Raw genomic sequence first — 14,142 nt, 5'->3', positions numbered from 1 at the left:
CTCTGATTCCCCATATCTGATTCCCCGCCTCTGTTTTCCCGCCTCTGATTCCCTGCCTCTGATTCCCCATATCTGATTCCCCGCCTCTGATTCCCCAACTCTGATTCCCCGCCTCTGATTCCCCAGCTCTGAATCCCCGGCTCTGACTCCCCGCGTCTGATTCCCTGCCTCTGATTCCCCGCCTCTGATTCCCCATCTGTGATTCACAACCTCTGATGCCCCACCTCTGATTCCCCATATCTGATTCCCCGCCTCTGTTTCCCCGCCTCTGATTCCCCGCCTCTGATTCCCCATATCTGATTCCCCACCTCTGATTGTGCACCTCTGATTCACCGCCTCTGATTCCCCATCTCTGATTCACCACCTATGATTCCCGGCCTCTGATTCCCCATCTCTGATTCCGCACATCCGAATCCCTGCCTATGATTCCCCACCTCTGATTCCCCGCCTCTGATTCCCCATATCGGATTCCCTGCCTCTGTTTCCCTGCCTCTGATTCCCCATATGTGATTCCCCACCTCTGTTTACCCGCCTCTGATTCCCCGCCGCTGTTTCCCCATCTCTGATTCACCGCCTTTGATTCGCCACCTCTGATTCCCCATATCTGATTCCCCACCTCTGTTTCCCCGCCTCTGATTCCCCGCCTCTGATTCTCCATATCTCATTCCCCGCCTCTGAATCCCCATCTCTGATTCCCGGACTCTGATTCCCACCTCTGATTCCCGGCCTCTTATTCCCAGCATCTGATTCCCGGCCTCTGATTCCCGGCCTATAATTCCCCGCCTCTGTTTCCCCATATCTAATTCCCCACCTCTGATGCCCCAACTCTGATTCCCCGCCTCTGATTCCCCAGCTCTGATTCCCTGCCTCTGATTCCCCGCGTTCTATTCCCTGCCTCTGATTCCCCGCCTGTGATTCCCCATATCTAATTCCCCACCTCTGTTTCCCCGCCTCTGATTCCCCGCCTCTGATTCTCCATATCTCATTTTCCGCCTCTGAATCCCCATCTCTGATTCCCGGACTCTGATTCCCCACCTCTGATTCCCGGCCTCTTATTCCCAGCATTTGATTCCCGGCCTCTGATTCCCGGCCTCTGATTCCCCGCTTCTGATTCTGATTCCCTGCCTCTGATTCCCCATCTCTGATTCCCCACCTCTGATTCCCCAGCTCTGATTCCCTGCCACTGATTCCCCGCCCCTAATTCCCCACCTCTGATTCCCCATATCTGATTCCCCACCTCTGTTTCCCCAGCTCTGATTCCCTGCCTCTGATTCCCTGCCCTGATTCCCCATCTCTGTTTCACCGCCTTTGATTCGCCACCTCTGATTCCCCATATCTGATTCCCCGCCTCTGTTTCCCCGCCTCTGATTCCCTGCCTCTGATTCCCAACCTCTGATTCCACACCTCTCATTCCCCATATATGATTCCCCGCCTCTATTTCCCCATATCTGATTCCCCGCCTCTGATTCCCCAACTCTGATTCCCCGCCTCTGATTCCCCAGCTCTGATTCCCCGCCTCTGATTCCCGGCGTCCGATTCCCTGCCTCTGATTCCCCGCCTCTGATTCCCCATCTCTGATTCCCCGCCTCTGATTCCCCGCGTGTGATTCCCTGCCTCTGATTCCCCGCCTCTGATTTCCCGCCTCTGATTCCCTGCCACTGATTCCCTGCCCCTGATTCCCCACTTCTGATTCCCCATATCTGATTCCCAGCCTCTGTTTCCCCGCCTCTGATTCCCCGCCTCTGATTCCCCATATCTGATTCCCTGCCTCTGATTCCCCAACTCTGATTCCCCGCCTCTGATTCCCCAGCTCTGAATCCCCGCCTCTGATTCCCCGCGTCTGATTCCCTGCCTCTGATTCCCCGCCTTGATTCCCCATCTCTGATTTACAACCTCTGATTCCCCACCTCTGATTCCCCATATCTGATTCCCAGCCTCTGTTTCCCCGCCTCTGATTCCCCGCCTCTGATTCCCCATATCTGATTCCCCGGCTCTGATTGCCCACCTCTGATTCCCCGCCTCTGATTCGCCAGCTCTGATTCCCCGCCTCTGATTCCCCGCCTCTGATTCCCCATCTCTGATTCACCGCCTTTGATTCGCCACCTCTGATTCCCCATATCTGATTCCCCACCTCTGTTTCCCCGCCTCTGATTCCCCGCCTCTGATTCTCCATATCTCATTCCCCGCCTCTGAATCCCCATCTCTGATTCCCGGACTCTGATTCCCCACCTCTGATTCCCGGCCTCTTATTCCCAGCATTTGATTCCCGGCCTCTGATTCCCGGCCTCTGATTCCCCGCTTCTGATTCTGATTCCCTGCCTCTGATTCCCCATCTCTGATTCCGCACATCTGATTCCCTGCCTCTGATTCCCCACCTCTGATTCCCCATATCTGATTCCCCGCCTCTGTTTTCCCGCCTCTGATTCCCCGCCTCTGTTTCCCCATATCTAATTCCCCACCTCTGATGCCCCAACTCTGATTCCCCGCCTCTGATTCCCCGGCTCTGAATCCCCACCTCTGATTCCCTGCACCCGATTCCCCATGTCTGATTCCCCACCTCTGTTTCCCCGCCTCTGATTCCCCGCCTCTGTTTCCCCATATCTGATTCCCCGCCTCTGATTCCCCAGCTCTGATTCCCTGCCTCTGATTCCCCATATCTGATTCCCCGCCTCTGATTCCCCAGCTCTGATTCCCTGCCTCTGATTCCCCGCGTTCCATTCCCTGCCTCTGATTCCCCGCCTGTGATTCCCCATCTCTTATTCACCACCTCTGATTCCCCACCTCTGATTCCCCATATCTAATTCCCCGCCTCTGTTTGCCCGCCTCTGAGTCACCTCCTCTGTTTCCACATATCTGATTCCCCGCCTCTGAATCCCCGTGTCTGATTTCCTGCCTCTGATTCCCCGCCTCTGATTCCCCATCTCTGATTCACCGCCTCTGATTCCCCACCTCTGACTCCCCATTTCTGATTCCGCACATCCGATTCCCTGCCTCTGATTCCCCGACTCTGATTCCCCACCTCTGATTCCCCAGCTCTTATTCCCCGCCTCTGATTCCCCGCGTCTGATTCCCTGCCTCTGATTCCCCGCCTCTGATTCCCCATCTCTGATTCCCCACCTCTGATTCCCCGTGTCTGATTCCCTGCCTCTGATTCCCCGCCTCTGATTCCCCGCCTCTGATTCCCTGCAACTGATTCCCCGCCCCTGATTCCCCACCTCTGATTCCCCATATCTTATTCCCCGCCTCTGTTCCCCCCCTCTGATTCCCAGCCTCTGATTCCCCATATCTGATTCCCTGCCTCTGATTCCCCATATCTGATTCCCCGCCTCTATTTCCCCATATCTGCTTCGCCGCCTCTGATTCCCCAACTCTGATTCCCCGCCTCTGATTCCCCAGCTCTGATTTCCCGCCTCTGATTCCCGGCATCCGATTCCCTGCCTCTGATTCCCCGCCTCTGATTCCCCATCTCTGATTCCCCGCCTCTGATTCCCCGTGTCTGATTCCCTACCTATGATTCCCCGCCTCTGATTCCCCGCGTCTGATTCCCTGCCACTGACTCCCTGCCCCTGATTCCCCACCTCTGATTCCCCATATCTGATTCCCCGCCTCTGTTTTCCCGCCTCTGATTCCCTGCCTCTGATTCCCCATATCTGATTCCCCGCCTCTGATTCCCCAACTCTGATTCCCCGCCTCTGATTCCCCAGCTCTGAATCCCCGGCTCTGATTCCCCGCGTCTGATTCCCTGCCTCTGATTCCCCGCCTCTGATTCACCATCTGTGATTCACAACCTCTGATGCCCCACCTCTGATTCCCCATATCTGATTCCCCGCCTCTGTTTCCCCGCCTCTTATTCCCCGCCTCTGATTCCCCATATCTGATTCCCCACCTCTGATTGTGCACCTCTGATTCACCGCCTCTGATTCCCCATCTCTGATTCACCACCTATGATTCCCGGCCTCTGATTCCCCATCTCTGATTCCGCACATCCGAATCCCTGCCTATGATTCCCCACCTCTGATTCCCCGCCTCTGATTCCCCATATCGGATTCCCTGCCTCTGTTTCCCTGCCTCTGATTCCCCATATGTGATTCCCCACCTCTGTTTACCCGCCTCTGATTCCCCGCATCTGTTTCCCCATCTCTGATTCACCGCCTTTGATTCGCCACCTCTGATTCCCCATATCTGATTCCCCACCTCTGTTTCCCCGCCTCTGATTCCCCGCCTCTGATTCTCCATATCTCATTCCCCGCCTCTGAATCCCCATCTCTGATTCCCGGACTCTGATTCCCCACCTCTGATTCCCGGCCTCTTATTCCCAGCATCTGATTCCCGGCCTCTGATTCCCGGCCTATAATTCCCCGCCTCTGTTTCCCCATATCTAATTCCCCACCTCTGATGCCCCAACTCTGATTCCCCGCCTCTGATTCCCCAGCTCTGATTCCCTGCCTCTGATTCCCCGCGTTCTATTCCCTGCCTCTGATTCCCCGCCTGTGATTCCCCATCTCTGACTCACCACCTCTGATTCCCCACCTCTGATTCCCCATATCTAATTCCCCGCCTCTGTTTGCCCGCCTCTGATTCCCCGCCTCTGTTTCCCCATATCTGATTCCCCGCCTCTGAATCCCCAACTCTGATTCCCTGCCTCTGATTCACCAGCTCTGATTCCCCGCCTTTGATTCCCCCCGTCTGATTCCCAGCCTCTGAATCCCCGTGTCTGATTTCCTGCCTCAGATTCCCCGCCTCTGATTCCCCATCTCTGATTCACCGCCTCTGATTCCCCACCTCTGATTCCCCATTTCTGATTCCGCACATCCGATTCCCTGCCTCTGATTCCCCGACTCTGATTCCCCACCTCTGATTCCCCAGCTCTTATTCCCCGCCTCTGATTCCCTGCCTCTGATTCCCCGCCTCTGATTCCCCACCTCTGATTCCCCGTGTCTGATTCCCTGCCTCTGATTCCCCGCCTCTGATTCCCCGCCTCTGATTCCCTGCAACTGATTCCCCGCCCCTGATTCCCCACCTCTGATTCCCCATATCTTATTCCCCGCCTCTGTTTCCCCCCCTCTGATTCCCAGCCTCTGATTCCCCATATCTGATTCCCTGCCTCTGATTCCCCATATCTGATTCCCCGCCTCTATTTCCCCATATCTGCTTCGCCGCCTCTGATTCCCCAACTCTGATTCCCCGCCTCTGATTCCCCAGCTCTGATTTCCCGCCTCTGATTCCCGGCATCCGATTCCCTGCCTCTGATTCTCCGCCTCTGATTCCCCATCTCTGATTCCCCGCCTCTGATTCCCCGTGTCTGATTCCCTGCCTATGATTCCCCGCCTCTGATTCCCCGCGTCTGATTCCCTGCCACTGATTCCCTGCCCCTGATTCCCCACCTCTGATTCCCCATATCTGATTCCCCGCCTCTGTTTTCCCGCCTCTGATTCCCTGCCTCTGATTCCCCATATCTGATTCCCCGCCTCTGATTCCCCAACTCTGATTCCCCGCCTCTGATTCCCCAGCTCTGAATCCCCGGCTCTGATTCCCCGCGTCTGATTCCCTGCCTCTGATTCCCCGCCTCTGATTCCCCATCTGTGATTCACAACCTCTGATGCCCCACCTCTGATTCCCCATATCTGATTCCCCGCCTCTGTTTCCCCGCCTCTGATTCCCCGCCTCTGATTCCCCATATCTGATTCCCCGCCTCTGATTGTGCACCTCTGATTCACCGCCTCTGATTCCCCATCTCTGATTCACCACCAATGATTCCCGGCCTCTGATTCCCCATCTCTGATTCCGCACATCCGATTCCCTGCCTATGATTCCCCACCTCTGATTCCCCGCCTCTGATTCCCCATATGTGATTCCCCACCTCTGTTTACCCAACTCTGTTTCCCCGCCTCTGTTTCCCCATCTCTGATTCACCGCCTTTGATTCGCCACCTCTGATTCCCCATATCTGATTCCCCACCTCTGTTTCCCCGCCTCTGATTCCCCGCCTCTGATTCTCCATATCTCATTCCCCGCCTCTGAATCCCCATCTCTGATTCCCGGACTCTGATTCCCCACCTCTGATTCCCGGCCTCTTATTCCCAGCATCTGATTCCCGGCCTCTGATTCCCGGCCTCTAATTCCCCGCCTCTGTTTCCCCATATCTAATTCCCCACCTCTGATGCCCCAACTCTGATTCCCCGCCTCTGATTCCCCAGCTCTGATTCCGCACATCCGATTCCCTGCCTCTGATTCCCCGACTCTGATTCCCCACCTCTGATTCCCCAGCTCTGATTCCCCGCCTCTGATTCCCCGCGTCTGATTCCCTGCCTCTGATTCCCCGCCTCTGATTCCCCAGCTCTGATTCCCCGCCTCTGATTCCCCGCGTCTGATTCCCTGCCTCTGATTCCCCGCCTCTGATTCCCCATCTCTGATTCCCCACCTCTGATTCCCCGTGTCTGATTCCCTGCCGCTGATTCCCCGCCTCTGATTCCCCATATCTGATTCCCTGCCTCTGATTCCCCAACTCTGATTCCCCGCCTCTGATTCCCCAGCTCTGAATCCCCGCCTCTGATTACCCGCATCTGATTCCCTGCCTCTGATTCCCCGCCTCTGATTCCCCGCCTCTGATTCTCCATATCTCATTCCCCGCCTCTGAATCCCCATCTCTGATTCCCGGACTCTGATTCCCCACCTCTGATTCCCGGCCTCTTATTCCCAGCATTTGATTCCCGGCCTCTGATTCCCGGCCTCTGATTCCCCGCTTCTGATTCTGATTCCCTGCCTCTGATTCCCCATCTCTGATTCCCCACCTCTGATTCCCCAGCTCTGATTCCCTGCCACTGATTCCCCGCCCCTAATTCCCCACCTCTGATTCCCCATATCTGATTCCCCACCTCTGTTTCCCCAGCTCTGATTCCCTGCCTCTGATTCCCTGCCCTGATTCCCCATCTCTGTTTCACCGCCTTTGATTCGCCACCTCTGATTCCCCATATCTGATTCCCCGCCTCTGTTTCCCCGCCTCTGATTCCCTGCCTCTGATTCCCAACCTCTGATTCCACACCTCTCATTCCCCATATATGATTCCCCGCCTCTATTTCCCCATATCTGATTCCCCGCCTCTGATTCCCCAACTCTGATTCCCCGCCTCTGATTCCCCAGCTCTGATTCCCCGCCTCTGATTCCCGGCGTCCGATTCCCTGCCTCTGATTCCCCGCCTCTGATTCCCCATCTCTGATTCCCCGCCTCTGATTCCCCGCGTGTGATTCCCTGCCTCTGATTCCCCGCCTCTGATTTCCCGCCTCTGATTCCCTGCCACTGATTCCCTGCCCCTGATTCCCCACTTCTGATTCCCCATATCTGATTCCCCGCCTCTGTTTCCCCGCCTCTGATTCCCCGCCTCTGATTCCCCATATCTGATTCCCTGCCTCTGATTCCCCAACTCTGATTCCCCGCCTCTGATTCCCCAGCTCTGAATCCCCGCCTCTGATTCCCCGCGTCTGATTCCCTGCCTCTGATTCCCCGCCTTGATTCCCCATCTCTGATTTACAACCTCTGATTCCCCACCTCTGATTCCCCATATCTGATTCCCAGCCTCTGTTTCCCCGCCTCTGATTCCCCGCCTCTGATTCCCCATATCTGATTCCCCGGCTCTGATTGCCCACCTCTGATTCCCCGCCTCTGATTCGCCAGCTCTGATTCCCCGCCTCTGATTCCCCGCATCTGATTCCCTGCCTCTGATTCCCCGCCTCTTATTCTCCATATCTCATTCCCCGCCTCTGAATCCCCATCTCTGATTCCCGGACTCTGATTCCCCACCTCTGATTCCCGGCCTCTTATTCCCAGCATTTGATTCCCGGCCTCTGATTCCCGGCCTCTGATTCCCCGCTTCTGATTCTGATTCCCTGCCTCTGATTCCCCATCTCTGATTCCGCACATCTGATTCCCTGCCTCTGATTCCCCACCTCTGATTCCCCATATCTGATTCCCCGCCTCTGTTTTCCCGCCTCTGATTCCCCGCCTCTGTTTCCCCATATCTAATTCCCCACCTCTGATGCCCCAACTCTGATTCCCCGCCTCTGATTCCCCGGCTCTGAATCCCCACCTCTGATTCCCTGCATCCGATTCCCCATGTCTGATTCCCCACCTCTGTTTCCCCGCCTCTGATTCCCCGCCTCTGTTTCCCCATATCTGATTCCCCGCCTCTGATTCCCCAGCTCTGATTCCCTGCCTCTGATTCCCCGCGTTCCATTCCCTGCCTCTGATTCCCCGCCTGTGATTCCCCATCTCTTATTCACCACCTCTGATTCCCCACCTCTGATTCCCCATATCTAATTCCCCGCCTCTGTTTGCCCGTCTCTGAGTCACCTCCTCTGTTTCCACATATCTGATTCCCCGCCTCTGAATCCCCAACTCTGATTCCCTGCCTCTGATTCACCAGCTCTGATTCCCCGCCTTTGATTCCCCCCGTCTGATTCCCAGCCTCTGAATCCCCGTGTCTGATTTCCTGCCTCTGATTCCCCGCCTCTGATTCCCCATCTCTGATTCACCGCCTCTGATTCCCCACCTCTGACTCCCCATTTCTGATTCCGCACATCCGATTCCCTGCCTCTGATTCCCTGACTCTGATTCCCCACCTCTGATTCCCCAGCACTTATTCCCCGCCTCTGATTCCCCGCGTCTGATTCCCTGCCTCTGATTCCCCGCCTCTGATTCCCCATCTCTGATTCCCCACCTCTGATTCCCCGTGTCTGATTCCCTGCCTCTGATTCCCCGCCTCTGATTCCCCGCCTCTGATTCCCTGCAACTGATTCCCCGCCCCTGATTCCCCACCTCTGATTCCCCATATCTTATTCCCCGCCTCTGTTTCCCCCCCTCTGATTCCCAGCCTCTGATTCCCCATATCTGATTCCCTGCCTCTGATTCCCCATATCTGATTCCACGCCTCTATTTCCCCATATCTGCTTCGCCGCCTCTGATTCCCCAACTCTGATTCCCCGCCTCTGATTCCCCAGCTCTGATTTCCCGCCTCTGATTCCCGGCATCCGATTCCCTGCCTCTGATTCCCCGCCTCTGATTCCCCATCTCTGATTCCCCGCCTCTGATTCCCCGTGTCTGATTCCCTGCCTATGATTCCCCGCCTCTGATTCCCCGCGTCTGATTCCCTGCCACTGACTCCCTGCCCCTGATTCCCCACCTCTGATTCCCCATATCTGATTCCCCGCCTCTGTTTTCCCGCCTCTGATTCCCTGCCTCTGATTCCCCATATCTGATTCCCCGCCTCTGATTCCCCAACTCTGATTCCCCGCCTCTGATTCCCCAGCTCTGAATCCCCGGCTCTGACTCCCCGCGTCTGATTCCCTGCCTCTGATTCCCCGCCTCTGATTCCCCATCTGTGATTCACAACCTCTGATGCCCCACCTCTGATTCCCCATATCTGATTCCCCGCCTCTGTTTCCCCGCCTCTGATTCCCCGCCTCTGATTCCCCATATCTGATTCCCCACCTCTGATTGTGCACCTCTGATTCACCGCCTCTGATTCCCCATCTCTGATTCACCACCTATGATTCCCGGCCTCTGATTCCCCATCTCTGATTCCGCACATCCGAATCCCTGCCTATGATTCCCCACCTCTGATTCCCCGCCTCTGATTCCCCATATCGGATTCCCTGCCTCTGTTTCCCTGCCTCTGATTCCCCATATGTGATTCCCCACCTCTGTTTACCCGCCTCTGATTCCCCGCCGCTGTTTCCCCATCTCTGATTCACCGCCTTTGATTCGCCACCTCTGATTCCCCATATCTGATTCCCCACCTCTGTTTCCCCGCCTCTGATTCCCCGCCTCTGATTCTCCATATCTCATTCCCCGCCTCTGAATCCCCATCTCTGATTCCCGGACTCTGATTCCCCACCTCTGATTCCCGGCCTCTTATTCCCAGCATCTGATTCCCGGCCTCTGATTCCCGGCCTATAATTCCCCGCCTCTGTTTCCCCATATCTAATTCCCCACCTCTGATGCCCCAACTCTGATTCCCCGCCTCTGATTCCCCAGCTCTGATTCCCTGCCTCTGATTCCCCGCGTTCTATTCCCTGCCTCTGATTCCCCGCCTGTGATTCCCCATATCTAATTCCCCACCTCTGTTTCCCCGCCTCTGATTCCCCGCCTCTGATTCTCCATATCTCATTCCCCGCCTCTGAATCCCCATCTCTGATTCCCGGACTCTGATTCCCCACCTCTGATTCCCGGCCTCTTATTCCCAGCATTTGATTCCCGGCCTCTGATTCCCGGCCTCTGATTCCCCGCTTCTGATTCTGATTCCCTGCCTCTGATTCCCCATCTCTGATTCCCCACCTCTGATTCCCCAGCTCTGATTCCCTGCCACTGATTCCCCGCCCCTAATTCCCCACCTCTGATTCCCCATATCTGATTCCCCACCTCTGTTTCCCCAGCTCTGATTCCCTGCCTCTGATTCCCTGCCCTGATTCCCCATCTCTGTTTCACCGCCTTTGATTCGCCACCTCTGATTCCCCATATCTGATTCCCCGCCTCTGTTTCCCCGCCTCTGATTCCCTGCCTCTGATTCCCAACCTCTGATTCCACACCTCTCATTCCCCATATATGATTCCCCGCCTCTATTTCCCCATATCTGATTCCCCGCCTCTGATTCCCCAACTCTGATTCCCCGCCTCTGATTCCCCAGCTCTGATTCCCCGCCTCTGATTCCCGGCGTCCGATTCCCTGCCTCTGATTCCCCGCCTCTGATTCCCCATCTCTGATTCCCCGCCTCTGATTCCCCGCGTGTGATTCCCTGCCTCTGATTCCCCGCCTCTGATTTCCCGCCTCTGATTCCCTGCCACTGATTCCCTGCCCCTGATTCCCCACTTCTGATTCCCCATATCTGATTCCCCGCCTCTGTTTCCCCGCCTCTGATTCCCCGCCTCTGATTCCCCATATCTGATTCCCTGCCTCTGATTCCCCAACTCTGATTCCCCGCCTCTGATTCCCCAGCTCTGAATCCCCGCCTCTGATTCCCCGCGTCTGATTCCCTGCCTCTGATTCCCCGCCTTGATTTCCCATCTCTGATTTACAACCTCTGATTCCCCACCTCTGATTCCCCATATCTGATTCCCAGCCTCTGTTTCCCCGCCTCTGATTCCCCGCCTCTGATTCCCCATATCTGATTCCCCGGCTCTGATTGCCCACCTCTGATTCCCCGCCTCTGATTCGCCAGCTCTGATTCCCCGCCTCTGATTCCCCGCATCTGATTCCCTGCCTCTGATTCCCCGCCTCTGATTCCCCATCTCTGATTCACCGCCTTTGATTCGCCACCTCTGATTCCCCATATCTGATTCCCCACCTCTGTTTCCCCGCCTCTGATTCCCCGCCTCTGATTCTCCATATCTCATTCCCCGCCTCTGAATCCCCATCTCTGATTCCCGGACTCTGATTCCCCACCTCTGATTCCCGGCCTCTTATTCCCAGCATTTGATTCCCGGCCTCTGATTCCCGGCCTCTGATTCCCCGCTTCTGATTCTGATTCCCTGCCTCTGAATCCCCATCTCTGATTCCGCACATCTGATTCCCTGCCTCTGATTCCCCACCTCTGATTCCCCATATCTGATTCCCCGCCTCTGTTTTCCCGCCTCTGATTCCCCGCCTCTGTTTCCCCATATCTAATTCCCCACCTCTGATGCCCCAACTCTGATTCCCCGCCTCTGATTCCCCGGCTCTGAATCCCCACCTCTGATTCCCTGCACCCGATTCCCCATGTCTGATTCCCCACCTCTGTTTCCCCGCCTCTGATTCCCCGCCTCTGTTTCCCCATATCTGATTCCCCGCCTCTGATTCCCCAGCTCTGATTCCCTGCCTCTGATTCCCCGCGTTCCATTCCCTGCCTCTGATTCCCCGCCTGTGATTCCCCATCTCTTATTCACCACCTCTGATTCCCCACCTCTGATTCCCCATATCTAATTCCCCGCCTCTGTTTGCCCGCCTCTGAGTCACCTCCTCTGTTTCCACATATCTGATTCCCCGCCTCTGAATCCCCAACTCTGATTCCCTGCCTCTGATTCACCAGCTCTGATTCCCCGCCTTTGATTCCCCCCGTCTGATTCCCAGCCTCTGAATCCCCGTGTCTGATTTCCTGCCTCTGATTCCCCGCCTCTGATTCCCCATCTCTGATTCACCGCCTCTGATTCCCCACCTCTGACTCCCCATTTCTGATTCCGCACATCCGATTCCCTGCCTCTGATTCCCCGACTCTGATTCCCCACCTCTGATTCCCCAGCTCTTATTCCCCGCCTCTGATTCCCCGCGTCTGATTCCCTGCCTCTGATTCCCCGCCTCTGATTCCCCATCTCTGATTCCCCACCTCTGATTCCCCGTGTCTGATTCCCTGCCTCTGATTCCCCGCCTCTGATTCCCCGCCTCTGATTCCCTGCAACTGATTCCCCGCCCCTGATTCCCCACCTCTGATTCCCCATATCTTATTCCCCGCCTCTGTTTCCCCCCCTCTGATTCCCAGCCTCTGATTCCCCATATCTGATTCCCTGCCTCTGATTCCCCGCCTTGATTTCCCATCTCTGATTTACAACCTCTGATTCCCCACCTCTGATTCCCCATATCTGATTCCCAGCCTCTGTTTCCCCGCCTCTGATTCCCCGCCTCTGATTCCCCATATCTGATTCCCCGGCTCTGATTGCCCACCTCTGATTCCCCGCCTCTGATTCGCCAGCTCTGATTCCCCGCCTCTGATTCCCCGCATCTGATTCCCTGCCTCTGATTCCCCGCCTCTGATTCCCCATCTCTGATTCACCGCCTTTGATTCGCCACCTCTGATTCCCCATATCTGATTCCCCACCTCTGTTTCCCCGCCTCTGATTCCCCGCCTCTGATTCTCCATATCTCATTCCCCGCCTCTGAATCCCCATCTCTGATTCCCGGACTCTGATTCCCCACCTCTGATTCCCGGCCTCTTATTCCCAGCATTTGATTCCCGGCCTCTGATTCCCGGCCTCTGATTCCCCGCTTCTGATTCTGATTCCCTGCCTCTGATTCCCCATCTCTGATTCCGCACATCTGATTCCCTGCCTCTGATTCCCCACCTCTGATTCCCCATATCTGATTCCCCGCCTCTGTTTTCCCGCCTCTGATTCCCCGCCTCTGTTTCCCCATATCTAATTCCCCACCTCTGATGCCCCAACTCTGATTCCCCGCCTCTGATTCCCCGGCTCTGAATCCCCACCTCTGATTCCCTGCACCCGATTCCCCATGTCTGATTCCCCACCTCTGTTTCCCCGCCTCTGATTCCCCGCCTCTGTTTCCCCATATCTGATTCCCCGCCTCTGATTCCCCAGCTCTGATTCCCTGCCTCTGATTCCCCGCGTTCCATTCCCTGCCTCTGATTCCCCGCCTGTGATTCCCCATCTCTTATTCACCACCTCTGATTCCCCACCTCTGATTCCCCATATCTAATTCCCCGCCTCTGTTTGCCCGCCTCTGAGTCACCTCCTCTGTTTCCACATATCTGATTCCCCGCCTCTGAATCCCCAACTCTGATTCCCTGCCTCTGATTCACCAGCTCTGATTCCCCGCCTTTGATTCCCCCCGTCTGATTCCCAGCCTCTGAATCCCCGTGTCTGATTTCCTGCCTCTGATTCCCCGCCTCTGATTCCCCATCTCTGATTCACCGCCTCTGATTCCCCACCTCTGACTCCCCATTTCTGATTCCGCACATCCGATTCCCTGCCTCTGATTCCCCGACTCTGATTCCCCACCTCTGATTCCCCAGCTCTTATTCCCCGCCTCTGATTCCCCGCGTCTGATTCCCTGCCTCTGATTCCCCGCCTCTGATTCCCCATCTCTGATTCCCCACCTCTGATTCCCCGTGTCTGATTCCCTGCCTCTGATTCCCCGCCTCTGATTCCCCGCCTCTGATTCCCTGCAACTGATTCCCCGCCCCTGATTCCCCACCTCTGATTCCCCATATCTTATTCCCCGCCTCTGTTTCCCCCCCTCTGATTCCCAGCCTCTGATTCCCCATATCTGATTCCCTGCCTCTGATTCCCCATATCTGATTCCCCGCCTCTATTTCCCCATATCTGCTTCGCCGCCTCTGATTCCCCAACTCTGATTCCCCGCCTCTGATTCCCCAGCTCTGATTTCC

The sequence above is a fragment of the Narcine bancroftii genome, chromosome 8 (assembly GCF_036971445.1).
Source record: "Narcine bancroftii isolate sNarBan1 chromosome 8, sNarBan1.hap1, whole genome shotgun sequence".
Taxonomy (NCBI): Eukaryota; Metazoa; Chordata; class Chondrichthyes; order Torpediniformes; family Narcinidae; genus Narcine; species Narcine bancroftii.
This window is presented reverse-complemented; position numbering follows the sequence as displayed.